Source organism: Columba livia, chromosome 12, assembly GCF_036013475.1.
Source record: "Columba livia isolate bColLiv1 breed racing homer chromosome 12, bColLiv1.pat.W.v2, whole genome shotgun sequence".
Lineage (NCBI taxonomy): Eukaryota > Metazoa > Chordata > Aves > Columbiformes > Columbidae > Columba > Columba livia.
In genome coordinates this window covers 12,111,847-12,129,497 of record NC_088613.1, presented here as the reverse complement: position 1 = coordinate 12,129,497, position 17,651 = coordinate 12,111,847, and the positions used below count along the sequence as shown (strand labels likewise).

At 36.9% G+C, this 17,651-nt stretch overlaps 1 long non-coding RNA gene across 1 annotated transcript in view; it reads left to right on the top strand.

The window, feature by feature from the left end:
- The window catches only part of LOC110362878 (uncharacterized), a 330,506-nt gene extending 313,610 nt beyond the window's left edge, over positions 1-16,896 (top strand). Inside the window, exon 11 of the long non-coding RNA XR_010475687.1 lies at positions 15,643-16,896. This is a non-coding gene — a long non-coding RNA (uncharacterized LOC110362878). The remainder of the gene's footprint in view (positions 1-15,642) is intronic.
- The last annotated feature ends 755 nt before the right edge of the window (positions 16,897-17,651 follow it).

Genomic DNA, 17,651 nt, shown 5'->3' with positions numbered 1-17,651 from the left:
ATACATGTTCAAGCATTATCTTTACTACATGATCTGTAATTAAATTTTGCAGAAGAAAAAACAAATCTGAGAAGTTCAGTGGTCTGCTCTTAACTATATTTTGTCTCATGCGCTGTGTTCTAGGCATTTATTACATGCTTTCTGTCTGTACTGTTGAATTGCCTAGAGATAAATTGATCAGTTGATGTGTTACCCCAAGATTGACATTTTTATAGTGCCCAGAAGACAGAGTTTTAGAATTCTCGTATTTGAAAAATGGTCTTGATATTTGAGGGAAACAAACCACAGTTCTGTGAAAAAGGAAGGCCATATTATGCTACTGAATAAGCAGCAAGTTTGCCTGAGACTTTCCAAGCTGCTTAAGCAATTTAGGCTCCTTAGTTCCATCTATTTGGAAGAAACAAATGCCCTCAGATGGGCTCTTGTGTTAAAACCTGGACTAGCAATCCGAGATAAGTGTCTGAGTGAATACTGAGTTTTATTCACAAACAGCTCTGTTTCAGAATGCATTTCCTTAAAGAACAGCTGTTCATTTTTCTTCTGTAGCTATTTTTAAACTCTGCTTACTCCTCCCATGCCAAAATCATGAACTGCCTTTTAAGAATTCGTAATTAATCCATTCTTGAATATTTTGAAGCTCCTGCTGACAAATCATGAAGAAGCAGGAATGACTCCTGGCTATCAGGTAAACTCTCTTACAAGTATGTCATCCTTGCTTTTAGGACAAGACAATTCTCTATCTACTGCCTCTAGGCAGTTTATTCTTCTTGTTTTCCTGGCTATCAGCTGACTCTTGTCTTGACTGATTCCTTCAAATACACCCCTTCACTCTATCTCACTGGTTTCTTTAGTGTGTTCCTCATTCTGTCAATTCCCAAACCAGAATATCTGTAAAAGAATTGTCCATAATGAACAAGTCTTCCATACATGCAGTGCTTTTCATGCTCTGCAATGCTTTTCTCTCCACGCCTCAAAGTAGGAAAATCTGTGTAGAACCTTTTCCTCCACAGACATGCTGTAGGCAATTTAACCAATTGCACTTCTCAACCAGAATTTTCATTTAGTATATTTTTGTGTGCTTTCTTTAAAGCCAACTGCCTAGTTTTACCTCTCTTTTGGAGACTTCTCTGCCAGGAGTCTGAATGCTGCTGATCTTACATGCAGGATTCAATTCAGAAAAACACAGCAAGCATAATTTACCTTTCAGCTCTCAGCCCTTCTGTTGTGTCAGGGTTTTGTTTTTGCTTTCAGTGAGTGCACAAGCTTGCCACAAAGATTATTCTGGCTGTCTTTAAAACATGGGAAATTTTCACCTTTTATATTCTAAACTTTTAGCACAATACCCTAACAGACAAATCCAATAGGAATTCTTAATGTGATGAAGAATTATTTTACAATTAGACTACAATATGTCAGGAGACAGTATCAGATGAAGGAGAAAAATGGCAATACCTCATTTATTGATCTCTGTTCTGAGTCAATAAACTAGAGGAAGCAGCAAAAAAACATGAGGCTTTAGTAAGAACTGTCCTGACGGGCCTGCTTCAAGCACTGGTCCATAGAATACAGCTTTTCAGTTTGTGAATTACATGGAGTTATAAGCACAAAGCATCTTCCTTTTTAAGTAAACAGATTAGAAGTTTTTTAGAGAAACCTGGAGAAAGTTGGAATGATCACATCTTAAGTCCTTAGCTATTCAACAAAGTCATCTTAATAGGCACCTATATTTTAATGCTCTTGGTTTGAGACTGCATTTGGTGTTCAAATACTGAAATACATATAAACCCCAGTACAAGTACAAATGGTTCATATTGAGAATGTACATAATACAGGTATAATCAACATTTTGGCCTCTCCTGAGCATTTTAAGGGTAAGATGCAGCAGACTGACAGTTACTTTACAATTTTGCAGTGTAAGTTTATTTGGCCGTAATATGCATCTTACACTTTACAAGCTAAAATATCATTTTTGCAGAATAGTCAGAATACAGTTAATTAGCAAAGTGCTGACCAGGCACAAACCCAGATCTCTCTAAAATCTTAAAATGACAGTGAGCTGATCCTGCAACTTTGCTATGTTTTTAATTGTCTGCTTGTGGCAAGCTTGCCCCATATTGATGCATACACATGGTGCAGGCAACCAGTAGACATGCTGAATACCTCCTCACAAAAATCTGATGTAAATTTTACTTTGGTTTTGCAGGCAAACTGCTGTAAATGCAGTATAAACCAATGTGGTGGGGCTTTTTTCTTTCTTTTATTTATTTATTTTTTAAAGTAACCTTGGTAAAAAGTCTTAGATAGCTGAATTGATTCAGCTAATCTCAGGAAGGCAGAAGACCATTGCGATTTTGCTTTGTCCTTTCAAAAAAACCATAGATTTTGCTAACCGGCTTCTGCTCCCAGCTTGCAGTAATTTGTGGCAAGCACAAAGCTAATTCCTTATTACACAGTATTTTCAGGGGGTTAATGGGTAAGCTGTTGAGTACAAAATAGTAGGCCAATAAGGCGACACCTAGGAGGACAAAGTTCTGTAATTCAGAGTCTCCATTGCTGCATTTTTGTTTTATGTCTCTTACCACTGTTCTCTTTAATGTAGATTCACTTACATAAAGTAATGCATAACTAAAAGCTGCCCATAGTAGATTGACACAGAACACAGTGAATACTTGGTTGTCCATATCCAAGTAGTAAGTTCTGTGTGTCCATTTATATCTGTACCTGTTAGGAACTTACTAGGTAAGGAATTGGTAGAAGGGGGAGACCTGAGAAAAATTAATGATTTACAACAGTAAAATGGATATCTTTGTTAGAGAAGGATGATGTGATAAAGTGTTTTTTAAGAAGGCTTTTATCAAAGTCTTCTAGCTGCAATAGAATAAATTTTCACCCTTCTTACCATGGAGGAGAGGAGACGAAAATGTAAATGCAGAGCTCATTTGGTGTTTCTTACTCTGATTTTATCCCATTTGTTTTTCCTTTTTATTGACAGCTTCATTTTCAAATTAGGATAATAGCATCAAATTCTTTCTCTAATTGTGTATATTTAACTCCCTTTGTCTTGGGGGCTTTGTGTTAGCATAAAGAAATCCATCTGAATTGGAATTTTCTCTTGTATCATCATGGGCAAGCTTTGCAATCTGAAACTAATGTATTCTTATTACAATGGTTCCCTCACCACCACTTACATACTTCCTTCTTTCCAAACACAATAATAAAAATAATAAAAACACAAAAACACAGCAAGAAGGTAACAAGTCTCTGAAGACTTAGGATCTTGAGTGAGCCTTGAGTTTTCTGTCCATTCATTTAGAAGGTTGTGTCTGCTCTTGCAAAGAAGTAAGGTGATCTCCTTGGAGAACTGTAAGGGCGCTATTTCCCACTTGTTTGAGAAACTTGTTCCTAAGGCACCAAGTTCCCTCTGTTTTACATGCAAAAAGGCTACCAGTTCAAGTATGTGTTGCATATCAACTTTGCACAGTTCTCTGTTTCTAGAGTGCATAATCGTATTTCACCTTCTGGAGTGTAATTGGAGGTGGTTAACACATAGTTAATTATTCTTCTACAGAGCTGTGTGCTTTACATGGAAGGGAAAGGGAGAGGAGCTGGAGTGCAGTTTTTCTGTTGCAGTTAGTTGAATCATATTAGCGTTGGTTGATTTTGCATGGATATGGGAATTAGCAAGGAAGAGACGGCAACATCCATACATACTGTCTTAAGACATGAAGTAAAAGATATAAGGGTTTGGTTTCCTTTGCTTTACTGCTGAGTAGAAAGTGGTACTTTGTATTTCCTCTATCTTCTGGTGTTGGGAGCCAATCTTTTCTATTACATGGTATTAAAAAGCGACAAAAAGATAAATCTTGTAGAATGTCAATGTAAACTACTCCTTCCTGCCTCTTAAGATGGTAAACAGCCAAAGACATGGGAACTTTCTTCCAGTGTGATGAAAGAGCAGTTGTGTAGGGAGCATGTTGTCAACTGCATTTCAGGTTTCTAGAATATAGGCAGTTGCAGGCACAATATTTTTAATTTTATGGGACATCTGAAGCTAGGGAAGTAGAATAGATATAGCTACATGTACAATAGCTGAACCAAAACATTTAGACTGTGCACTGCCATCTGTTTATTGTTTTATTTGTGGTGGTTTAGACAGCTGTGTGGAAGAGATTGGTTTATTTATGAATAGCAATGCTAACAAATTAATAACATAACAAGCATGCTGCAAAGGTGTTGACCTTTAGAAAGGAAGAGCTGTAACACAAAGAAGGTTGACTTTATTAGAATCTATTAGATGGTTTTGCAACTGGTCCCAAGGGTGGAATTTCAGATAAGCCAGAACTGTGGAGCACCTGACGGCTCATTAGGAAGGTAAGCCCCATTTCATCAGAGAAATCCTACATCTGATAGTAAGATCATGTAGCTTCACTGCTGTCAGTAATTTATGTTTATTTAAGTAAAATCTTGGTGTGTTTTGGTTTTGTTTGTTTGTTTGTTTGTTTGTTTTGTTTGGTTGTTTGTTTGTTTGGTTGTTTTTTTTTGTGTGCAATAAATCTTTCCAACTACTGGTATAACTAGCTAGATGGCTAAAGTTATGGAGAATTGCTGTTTTAAAATGAGTGTATTTTCCCAGAATGATTCTGGAGAGCTTCCCAACTGACTTCACTACAACTCATTATTGTCAGCTGCCAGACCTTAGGCTAGTTTTGACACTTTTATCCTTATGACTTTTATTTTTACCAGTGTAGAATGTGCAGATTGAAAGCGTTTTTATGAGCATTTTCCCTTAGTGTATTTACTGAGTGGAAAAGGAATGAAGGTGCATAAGAGGTCTTAAGGCTATTTAATAGAACCCTTAAATACTTCTTTTTGAAGTTTCTGATGATTTGGACTGTCAACTTTATTTAAAATTACTGCTTATACTGTTTGGTGTTAGAAAATAACATATTCTGACATCCTACCAAATCATTTGTCATGTGTCCTGTTATGGATGTGTGATTAGTACTTTTAAGAACAGTTTTGTGTGTCACATTTCAATACTGTCACATTTCAATAGTCCTTTTCTTCCCAGTCCTGTTCCTAATGAAGTCAGTGAGAAATTATTAAATGGTTGAGGAATACAGACTTGAATTTATAGCCTTACTAACATCAGTATCTTGTATTTCCATATGGAAATTGCTCTTCAAGGCTCCAGCTGAGCCATTGGGATGCCCCTTCTAGTTCTCTATGCATTTTTAAGTGAGGTGAAGCCTGCTTTTCATTTTAAGCATTTGTTTTGGGTAGCTGAAATGGGGAAGAGATCATGCAGATATAATATGCTTGAACAAACTTGACAATGAAAGACGTGGAAGAGTGCTATCGGTGGCTCACTGCTGATTTAATTTGCTTTGTGGGTCTGTGTGAGGTACAGCACTCCATGAAGTTGGTGATCTTGCTTGCATCCACCTCTAAGAAGATGACTGTACCCTGAAATGCAACATGCCTGTTGACCAAATAAATAACTTCTGCCACTGAATCAGTTAGTGGAAGTCATCTGGATGTCTATTTTGTGTGATGATAGCAGAAAATTCCCAATGCTGGCCAAAAAATAAAAAAAGACAAGTCTGCATTTTTTTTACTTTACTGAAATGATGAGTGCTTTCAGACAGTAAGGTTCACTTTCAATGCTCTTGTGAATGTGCTTGAAATATCCTAGAAATATTGAGGGGAAAAAAGAAATCAAAAAAGATTGGTTTATTTGTTATTTCCTGATTCTGTAGTGTAATTATGTTGACTGATTCTTTACTAAACAGAAGTCAATGTGCTTAAATTTAGCCAAATGAGGTTCATTGAAAAGTTTATCTGCTTATATCTATGATTCTTTCATGCAAGTTTAAGACAATATGAAAGGGTTGGCTTGTTAAGCCACTGGTGCAAGATGGATTAGAAGATTATCCATGGGAAATGTATTGTTTGCAATTAATTTACTTTTTCAGAGTTTTGAAAATGCTTTTTCTTCAAATCTGACACATCAAAAGCTTAACAGCTTTTGTTAAATGCTTTGCAGTCTGTCTGAGGAGTCTTTATGAGAAGGTGTACAAAACCACTTATGTTCCTTACACATGCCGTTAGCAAGACTTGCAAGATAAATGGTAAAGAAAGCATTAAAGGCCTTTGGCCTTAGTTTTCGTGAGGAAAGAAGCCCACATTCAGTATTCAAGTGTATGTTTTGTGGTGGGAATTGAGCACCTAGAAGCCCCTGGTTGTTAGCCGCCCAGCAGGTTTCAAGCTCACTCTGCTGAGAGATTAGTGCAAACAAATGCATTGATTCTCCTTGGTCAAGGTCTTTCCAGGAGTTCGTCTGTTTGTGTTGAATACAGTTGTTAAAAAATATTAAATGCAGAGTAAAGAATACTTTATAATATTGACATTAAATCTTTTTTTCAGCAAAGTCATAATGTGAGAAAGAAAGAGGATTATGTCTTTTTCTTGTCCGTGCTATAATTTCAACAGTACTATGTCTATCTCAGCTGTTCTCGACTTAAGTGTCTTGCATACAGCCCTGAATCTGAGGGGCTTATTTTTTTTTTCCTTCCTCTTTCTTAAAGTTAACTAAATACAACTAGAAATCTGTTCACCTAAGTTTTGGTATCAAGTACTTTTGCTTCTTTATTCTGCGCTTACACATATGCTGTAGGAGGAGGATTCTTTTGGCAAGTGAAAGAAGACAGAACTGAATTTCTAGTAGACTCTCGGTGTCTGATCCCAGGAGGGGTACAGCAGATGACTCACTACTATCGGAGCCTCGTTGCTGAAAGCGAAACTGCAGGTACCCAGCATCTTCACACTCAGAGTCTCATTTTGTGATTTTCTTGGAGCCCAACTTTAGTACTTGGAAAAGTGACATTGCTATTGTAATACAAGAATTTATAGTGCTGTTCAGCGCAGTCTTTGCTTCAGCATTTTGTGTGATCAGATTTAAAGCTGCAAAAGCTTGGAGAAAAGCTATATGGCAAACTAAGGATTTTTTTCAAAGCTTTTGTATCTACAGAGAGTTAAATTAGGGTCGGTGGAGAATTTAAAGTTAAGAATTAATTAGGGTAGGCTGAAGTAGTAAAAATGCTTGGTGGAGGAAATCATTGAGGACATCAGTGAAGGGCAGACAAGTCAAATATTTTTTTAAAAGTAGTAATCTATTGTAGAAAATGTAATGAAAAGACTTACTGCGAGAGTCCCACCTACTCATTCTTAGCTGAAAAATGTGTTGTAATTACACCTGTCAAGTATATATCATTATGGTCACCTACTACTTGAAAATAGTGGCAGAAATGTCTGTGTAGTGTGATCTGATAATATACACTTATAATCATAAGAACTGAACTAGAGAAGTTATTTTCCTAGTAAGTCAGGAAGTGGTCTATAGAAATTAAAGGGAAAGAGAAAGGCTTTAAAAATTTTACTTGACATAGGATGAAATAGCTAGTATTGTACCTTGCTGTTAATTAATAACCCAGTATCTGGACATCTGGTGGAATGTTGGCACCACTGGGATCAATGGTAGACAGTGTCTTGTCATACTGGGAAAATAATTTTATTGGGAGAATAATTTCATGCTTTTAAACATTTTTTGCCAGATATGTGATGCCTTTGCATATTATTTTAATTTTTTTTTATTTTGAATTAATATATCATGCTAGAACATATTTTCAATGCCAAAGGATATTGTATATCAGCATATATAGTGATACCAAAGGAACTGGAATATTCTCATGAAAGAGAATGTTCCCTTAGGATGTCAGTCCTAGTATAGAGACATGTCAGTGATGAATGACAGGAGCTCACATTGCACTGGATAGGCAGATGTTATGAATAATACTTTACGTAGTCAGGGTAGACATTTCTGTGTCTCAGCTGGGCCTGCAGGTTTCAGAAGCAGGTCTCAAATGCTTGTTTTTTCTTTCTATTGCATCTTAATGAGTTTCATGTAAACCAAATGTATCTGAGAGAGATATTATGGACTGTGCTAAAGAAACTGAGGATAATCAGTGAATGTCTTTCAGCAGTTCCTCTCCCAAGTACTGTTGTAAGTTATGAAACCAGTATAGTCATGGCTAGATTTCTGAAATGGATTAGGATCCATCTGCACTCATGCCTGAGCCCAAGTTGCACGTACTTCTTTAAGCTCCTGTAGACTCAGTAATAATTGGGTGGTAGATGGCTACAGAGTGATCTGGGAAGCTCTTGACATGCTTCCTTTAGTTAAATAAATAAATAAATAAAGGAAGGAAGGAAGGAAGAAAGGAAGGAATGTAGTGTCCATATGACTACTTATTTCCCAGCCCTGTAGGACAGCTTTATGAGTTTTTCTTCCTTCCTTGTGAAATGGAAGAAACCATCACAAGAGAATCTCAAATGGAGTCTCTGCTGAATCCTACCATCAAGACGACAGTATGTTTTCTAACTTCTTCCAAGGCTCCCCCTTTAAGACTTTTTTTTTTGCATTTCTAGAAAAGAGATTAAATAAAATTCTGAGGCAAACTAGCTTTTGAGTGTCATAATGTTGCTTTTTAAGGGTTGATAAATGCTGATGTGTAAATAGACACCTGGACTTTAAAAAGAGAAAGTTTTCTTGTTTGCATTATTGTGGCTGCAGCTTACTGGATCAGGGGAACCCAGGTGTGGGAGAGATAAACATTACTTTCAATGAAGAATACTTGTGGGAGAAAAAGGAGGAACAGGAATAGTGTCTGTAAAAAATCTAGCAGGAAGAGAGCTTTTGGCACAGCAAGATCTGCACAAAGCATGAAGAAGATGCAAAGGCAGTTCACAGAACTCATGGAAAGACTTTTTCAGTGCTTCTAAGTGAACTGTACAAGAAGTATTGCAACCAGAAATACACTGAAAAATCATTTCATTGGCTTCCTAAAGGACAAGCCCCATCTTGCAAAGAGATGGTAATATCCTATTTTAGTGTGTGTGTGTGTGTTTTTCTATCATATCCTTCATTTTCTTTAATTGACAACAGTCATTGTTCTCTCATCATATGAGAATAACATATATAACGAAACATTGCTAGGGAGTTTCTAAAGTCCTTTTGGTGAACCTGTATGCTTGCTGTTTGAAAAAGGCAAAGTCAGTACCACCATTTCTGTACTGCTTTATGTCAAGCAAAATATTAATATTTTGAATATAATAAATGATATTCTTGCCTTTTCTGAAACCCTTTTGCTTTTTAAACAGGGGAATGGATTCAGCACAGAAGAAAAGCTTTAAATCTGTTTTAAATGTTTTGGTGTTTTTACAACTCAACATTACAAAGCTAGTAGACAGACTAGTAAAAGAACTCTGTATGCTCTGTATACTATCATATCTTCTTGCAATTACCCAAGTGTAGCTTTATTTTCCTATTCACTTGTTGTCAAGTAATACATAGTTGTTAACAATTGGTGTCTAAGGCTGCCATCAGTCCAGTGACTTCACTTGATGGTATCAGTAAAATTTGTACAAGGCATCAGTTCCTATCTCAGAAACTACTGTACAGCTTCAGTCTAAAAAATGTATTTTTATCTGAGATAAACAAGAACATTTAGAGAATTGTGCCGAAGAATTAGTAAAATGCTGAAGAAATTTTATTTTCTAGAGTTAAAAATGTGGAGATCAGCAGAGACTAGCTCTTAGCTGGGTGAGTTCCTCACACAGGATTTTTATTGACTGGTTCTTATTAACTGTGGTGGCAGAACTGGGTATATGGTGTTTCTCAAGACATTGCCAACTCATGCTGTGTTGTGTTTCTTTGCCTACGGCTAAGTTAATTGCTCACTCTGTACCTAACATAAATAAAAATAGACTGAGTGTACTCTTAGAATAAAAAAGAAACAAAAAAAATCAGAATATGTAGTCTTCCAAAGTTTTGTGAATGGACATGAATCTAAACACTTGAATCTAAACAAAATGTTCTTCATTTTTCTTTAAATGATTAATCTTTATGACACAAAGAATTAAGAAATATTAACCTCTCTATATGAGAGCTCATACCGTGGGATTCCAGTGACCCCCTAAAAGTTTTGTGACCTCAGAAAGCATTTGCTCTTCTTTTATAAAGAAAATTATTGAAACTTCAAGCAAGCTCTCTCATGCCTGTCTGCATACAAATCAAAATAAATCTTCGATCAGATGAATTTTGATCTAGGGCTATCAAAACCTTTCAATTTTAGATTAAAATCTTCAGTCCGGTGAATGAAATAACTTCAGTTCTTTAGGTGAAACTAGACAAACAAGAAACAGCCAACAGCCGTTACAGGAATATTCGGGTTTTGTTATATCTAGGAAAAGCTTCTTATCAATTCCTTGATTCCATTTGGCTTCAGGTTTAGCAGAACAGTATTGTTAAAACATGCTGTTTGTCTCTGCTTCAGGCAGATTAGAAGATAAGATTAAGTATAGTTAAAATAAAAGATAGAGTACTTGTGTGGTAGGGTGTGAAACCACTAAGTGTAACTGACTTTGGAAATACGACCTGAGCTTTGCCTTTGAATTACATTGTCATAAAACCAAAGCCAGAAAAATAAAAAGTCCAGCCTTTTGAGGTATGGTTGCTTCAGCATTTTGCCAGAAGAAATATACAAATATTACAAACCAGAAAATGCAAATTTTGGAGAAATAGAACATCTGGTGCCAATTGCTTATAATTATTTTGCAAATGATATTTTTTCCCAGTGGCGTTATATTGTTTTCATTGATTTCCCAATATTTGACAAAAATATGAATGCCAATCATTAAAATAACACTAATAATAATCAAAACACTTCAGCATTCACACTGTTAAGAGGTGATATTATTTGGCAGGATAGTTATCAAAGGAATGTCTTACTGAAGTTTATGTAGACGTTCATGCTCTGTTCTTGTTGGAACAGACAGACGAGGGAACAACTGGTGTTTGGATTTGTTGTGCCAATGACACAGCAAAAGGTAGAACAGGTGCTGGGGTTAGAATGTAAATGTCCAGTTAGAAAGTTACTTCTCTGAAATGTTCTCAGGGCCTGACAGAAAGATGGAGAAGCAACATTTGAAGATGTAGCTGAGGAAATGAATATGCTTAGTGGATAATGAATCAGCTTCATTAGGAAATTGAGAACATTTTTGAAATAAAGGAGTATGCATGGGACGAGTAATCTTCATCTGAATCAAAATTAAATTAAATTGCTGGCATTAAAATTAAACGTAGACCGAAGAGTGAGGAGAAGCTGATGTACATGTAACAGCACATTACTGAGCTTGCTACACCCTTTGAATGAAGTAAATATATATATATATATATACATATATTTTTTTAAGCAAATAAGTCTAAGGAAAGCTATTTGAAAACTTGGATTTAAAGAAGCTTCTAAACAGAGTATGCATGTTAGAAACTAGCCTGCTAGATATACACATGCTAGAAAAAGCATAATGAAACATTGCAATACAATGACACAAAGTGTAAGGGAAGCACTGAATAGGCTGCAGAAAAGCTGAAGTTGAATGCAAATGAAAACTAAGGATAACTGGATATGTAAGCGTGTTAGTGAGTGAAACAGACTTTTTGACATTTCAAGAAAAAGGATTTGTCTCTAATACAGCCATGAAACAGGACAGCAATAGCAATTTCAGTGCATTGAGAGGACTCAGCCTGTGAGAGAAGGAATCTCAGTAATAATAAGATTTAAGTAGCTAAAACAGGCAATATCATGGGAAGTTTGTATGTTCTTCAATGAAAGTTCAATCTGAACTGAGTGTATATACACGAATCACCTTGCTGATTAAAGGTCATGTTTTATTTGGCCTGAATGAAATATCAGTGTTTTTACTTTATAATGTTATTTACAATTTCAGTGTTGCATTTCTTGTTACTACTATCATACAGTGTTGACTGAAGTAGTCCTGATATATTTGCAGCAGAACTTAATACTATAGTGACCATTGTTTTGCAGGACAGATGAGGTTTCAGTGAATCCATTCTCAAGATTTTAGCTCTAGGACTAAACAGGTTCTGCCCAATGCTTTCCATAACCACAGTACTTGCTGTGAATATTGTTGTTTGTGGTTCCTTAAAACTTTCACTGATTCCCCTGGTGTCAATACATGTAATGAGTTGTAAATCAGTGCCAAATTTAACTTCTACCTGAAGCACTAAACCAACAAAAGCAAAGCAATTCTGAATTCACTAAATCTTAATGTTGTTTTAAAATAGTTTTTAATGGGGTTAATTTCTTTAGGTTTTTCTTTCTCTCAGGGTACTATAACTTGATTGATATAGTTTCCTTTCATTTTGACATTGTAACACAGTCTCATTAGGCCTGCAATGAAATTGAATTGCCGTCATAATATCACATCATAAAGGCATATTAACAAAATCTCTATAGACTTCTATTGGAATGATTTTTCCATCATAACCTTAATGTCATTGAAGGCTCTGTCTGGGTGTAGGAAGAAACAAACTGGCTCTGGGACTTTCATTTTTAAGATCCAGATTTATGTTACATTTCTTACCCATTATATTGCACTAACTGGTTTGAATATTACAAATAAATACTATGTGGTGGGTCAGTTATAACTCAAGTCAATTCTATGGCTTCTTGTTCTTGTGTTTTTCTGTGTTCATCCCTCAAAAGTCTTACTATCTGGTTATGCTTTACCATGTTGTAGAATGTGCTTCATAAACCCTACTCTTCTTACTTTGGCAAGCAAGATCAGTTTTATTCACTTATAAAATGACAAGATGTCGCTGACATCTTTTGGTGGCATGCAGGAGTTGTCAGACTCCCAGCTATCTTTTGATCCTTCCTTGTCTTATTAACCAGCTTCTATCCATAAGACGGATTTTAATCTTCTTAACTAATTGACTGTCTTTAAGTCTGATTCGTTGGCTGCATTTTACAAAGCTGAACATTTTATAGAGCTGAACTAAAATGGGTTTTGCCAGTTGATTACGGGGCAGAGTTTAAAATGCAGGGAATGTGTGTATTTTAAGAGCTTTAAAGAAGATCGACTGTAACATCAAAACGTATGATCTAGATACAATATTTTTCAACTGTCCCAGAGATAGGAAAGAAGAAATAGTAGAAAATGTTCATATTCTGCTCAGAATGAAATAGACTTTTCACTGAAAGATGGAACCCATGATTCACCTCATTCATTCATACTCAAATTTCCCTTCACACAGAAAGGAAGGTAGAAAAAAAGGATTACTAAGAGTAGTAAATGAGTCTCACATTTGGTGGAAGCTACCTGTCTCCAAAAAAGAGTGAGGAAGGTTCATTTAGGAACACCTTAACTTTCCTCATGTGCAGTAGGAACAGAAAAATCTAATTCCATAAAGTATATGTAGTAAGCTTGACATTTGTGCACAAACAGTGAAGTTGTGGGATACATGTTTGGTATTGGAGCTATTCTGTATTCCTTACTTCCTCCAAATAGGAGCCAATGGCCCCATACCTCCTACAATGGTGTAAAGTCTCTGGCAAATTTTGTATTCTTCTGATTAAAACTTTTTAATTGTATTACTTTATTTGCTTAATATTTTGCTCATTAGTATGTTTTTCCTATTGCCCAGTCACTGAACAGTTGCAGTTCACCCTGCAGAATACAGATGCTTTGGAAGAGTGCATGCTACAAAACACAGCTTTGCAAATTGAAATATCTGAAGACATTTGCATGATTAACTCCCTGACTACCCTGGGATGATTAGATCTGCCAAAGTCACATGTTTAAAGCATTCAGCCAATTTAATCAGTCTGAAAAGCCTTCATTTATTTCCAAGTATTTAGTGTGATTATTGGTCTAAATCATAAACAACAGTTAAAAAAAAGAAAAAAAGTGGGTGGTACCTCACTTATTTTATGTAACAAGGCATACTGATAGTTCATGGCATATTCTATCACAGAATGAGAAGTATATGCATATTATTTTGTATTGGCAACTGTGCCTTATGTTGAAGTAAAATATGTTACAAAAGCAACACCTCCCTTTTTAAGACAGCCCCACTCCCCTTTCAGCCTGTACAATCACAGCCTGAATTTTCACAGCTCCTGAATCACTGAAGTACATTTTCAATGCAGAGCTGCAGAATACTGAGAAATGATGTGACAAGCAACTCTCTCACTTTCTTTCTCTCTTGAGTATTCTTCCCAGTTGTTTTAAATGAGAAAGAAAATTCATTTAAGTGGTACTAAAAACTGTTTACAAGGAGCATTGAAAACCAGGAAAATGTCTAATTATAATATTTTTATTGCTATTTAAAATACAGCACAAAAGCAGTCGTTGCTTTTTTTCAGAGGATATCCTTTAAGAAGGGAAGGTAGTATTATCTAAGGAACAATAGCATCATCTATTAACTTTGGCTGTGTCATCATACTAGGCTTTTGTGTTTTGAAAGGATCACTGAAACAGTAACCAACTAATACATGCAGCACCCCTATGAGGTAGGTAAATATTATTAAAACTGCTGAAATGTGTATCCACAAATAATCATTTGATGGAAAATTGCCTGGTATTACTCAGAACATTTACTCAGATGACTTGGAAGGTGCTTCTCAGCTTTACATTGAGAAACTAGGAGTGCTGAAAGTGAGGAGTTTGCCTAGTCTCAAAGAGGAAGCCAGTTTGAGAGATCAGCTACAAATCATGGTTTTTATTGCTGCAGTGTGTCTTTAAACATGCTAATTTTCCTTCTACTAGGAGACTATAGGAAAAACCCGACAGGCCTTTTATACAACCCAGTGTGGTGGCAGATTTTCAGCAGTAGTGGTGTGTGTGCCTTTTTAGGAAATATATGTTGTGGGTTTCTTTTTACTGAAAACCGGTTGGTTGGTTTGTTTCAGCATGCTGAAAGAAATACTTTTCCTCAACCTAGATTGCCAAATCAAGCAGGTTTATGTCTTATTTGCACACAAGGTGTCACTACTGTTTTGCATGGTGTTGTGCTCCTCTGGTGGAATGCAAGGATGCTACTCCTGGGTGCATCAAAGCTTGGTCCCACCGTACTCTGCAATGACTAGAGTGATTATGGCACTCAGTTTGTGTGTTGTTGCTGATATTAATGAACATACCTTTACTTACTGTTGACCTCTTCTATGTATTCAGTTTCACAAACACAACAAGTTGAGGTTGTATGTAATCTCTCACCTTAAGTGACCTTTCAAAGTTCGTTTTCTTGGGCAATTCGGATGGAATGTGTTCATGAAGTGCCACAAGCTGGGCTGCAGAAGGATAGGTGCTTCTGCAGCCATGTCACTCTTGTTCCTAAGTGTGGCAGCATCTATGGTATGAAAAATCAAGAGGAAAAAATAACCTTCAATAAACGGCTCTCTAGAACATTTCAGTTAAACTGATCATGTTGAGGTTCATTCCCAAGACTGATATTGTGCTTTTAGGCCTCTGGTAGGATAAAATTGTGAAAGGATCTTCAGAATATGGAGGAGTATTTTCGAAAGGAATAGGATGCAGCTCAGTTGAGAAGAGGTTGAAAGTATTCCACATAGTTAGTACCATGGGTAAAATGGCCTTTGACTTGGGGAATTTTCAATGAGTTTATTGGCAATTAATACCAGCTTCTGATGAGTAACTTGGGTATTAGGGAGAAAAACCCATTAATATTTAAATAGTCACCTTTTTTTCCTCCTTTCCCAGGCTCAATTTAACCAAATCACAGAATCACAGCGTGGTTGGGGTTGGAAGGGACCTCTGGAGATCATCTAGTCCAAGCCACCTGCTAAAGCAGGTACTCCTGGAGTAGATTGCACAGGAATGTCTCCAGAGAAGGACACTCCACAGCCTCTCTAGGCAGCCTGTTCCAGGACCCTGTCACTCTCAGGGTAAAGAAGTTTTTCCTCATATTCAAATGGAACCTCCTATGCTTCAATCTGTGCCCGTTGCCCCTCGTCCTTTTGTTGGGCACCCACATCTATCCTCTGCCTTCCTAAACTGTCCCCAACCTGGCGTGGGCCACCCTTAGCTGCAGTCTCTTGGGGGTGGCCAGCCATGGGCTGCGTCCCCTCAGCAGTGGCACCAGGCACCTCTTGCTGCAGCTACAGATCTCCATGACTGTCCATCCCTCCTCACCGCTCCTCAAGCATCTCCCTGTGTCTCTCCTTATGTGTTTCCTCACACATCTCCTCCCATAGCTGCCAAGGCTCCTTCTGGGACATGTTTGAGGGATGGTGCCATGTCTCCTTTCAACTCGTGGTAGTTTGGGCACCCAGCGAGTTGCCTCCATCAGGCTGCAGCACCAGCTACCAGGCCACTCATCGTCTCCTCCCACACAGGCACTGCTGCTACCCCAGCTACCAAAATCTTGCTTGTTTGTGCCCACTACAGGTAGTAATTGTGTAATTACGAGACATGGAATGTCTGACTAGGTAGAGTGAAGGTTGCTTTAAGTGACAGTTTGAACGTTAATCACAGGTGTCCTTACCTTGTGAAGATGCAGCCTGATACCTTGCTTGCAAGTCTCACAAAATGAACTTTCTTTAAGTGTGGTTGTTTCATCTGGAATTTAAGAAAGAATTGAGAGGTGAGTGCAAAGATTGTAGGAGACTTAGGAAATCTGCCATGCTGAAACAGTGTTAATTGTTCTGCTAAGCAAGGGCGGCAGGGGGAGTGTGATGAGTCTGCAAGTGTCTCCAAATTGCTTCAAAGAGGAAAGGAATAATTTGGTTTCCATTGCTTCTGGGGACAGGATAAAGAATAATGGAATTAAATTGCAGTAAATGCAATTTAGGCTAGACATCAGGAAAAAAATTCCAGTTGTAAAAATAGTTGCTTTCTAGAATAGATTGCTTGGGGAAATTCTGGAGTCTCTGTCACTGCAGTACTTAAGAGCAGACTAAACAAGCATTTTCCAGGGATAATTTAAGCACACTTGGTTCAGTTGTCCAGGCACACCTTTCCATTCTGTGATGTAAGTTGATCCAAATAATGAAATAGATGCAATTTTGCTTTTGAATTGGTTGCTTTAGGACAACAGTGAAGTGATACCTCTTTCCTGTCCACTACAAGGGTGAAGGTAACAGAGAGACGGGTTAATCTTGTTTTATTTCCAACAGTTGTTCTCTGTTGTAGAAAGGCTTTTCTTTCCAGAAAAAGACATTTCTTTTGCTATCTAGTTCATTGGTGCGGACTACAAATTACAGGGCTTTGTCTTCTTTGTAGGCTTTTCCCTTTGTTATAATGACAATGGAAGTAGATTGGGTGGAGGTTTTGAACTGCAAGGTTCAGTCTGCATGCCTGGGCATGTACGTAAATGCCTTGATAAACTGAGAATAACCTACCACATTTAACTTGTTGAGTTCAGTAGAATAAACGAGTAATGCATTTAAATGAAACTTAATGATCCTCGCTGGACTTAATTTATAAAGAATTATGTCATTTGATGGTTTATTTTTTTTTTTTTTTTTTTAATTTTGATGCTAACTCAAGGTAGCAATCGTGCAATCTTGCTTTAACATATGCCAGTACAACATGGTAAAAGAATGCCCCTTTTAAAACAGCAGACCATACTGAGCCTTCAAAATGTCACTACTTCTTTCTGCTCTCAATTGCTTATGGCAATCTTTTGACAACTTTATTGGAAATAGTGATTCTGACTATATCTGAAGATAGAAATTGCATGTAATTTTTGTTAATTAAGGAGAAGTTAC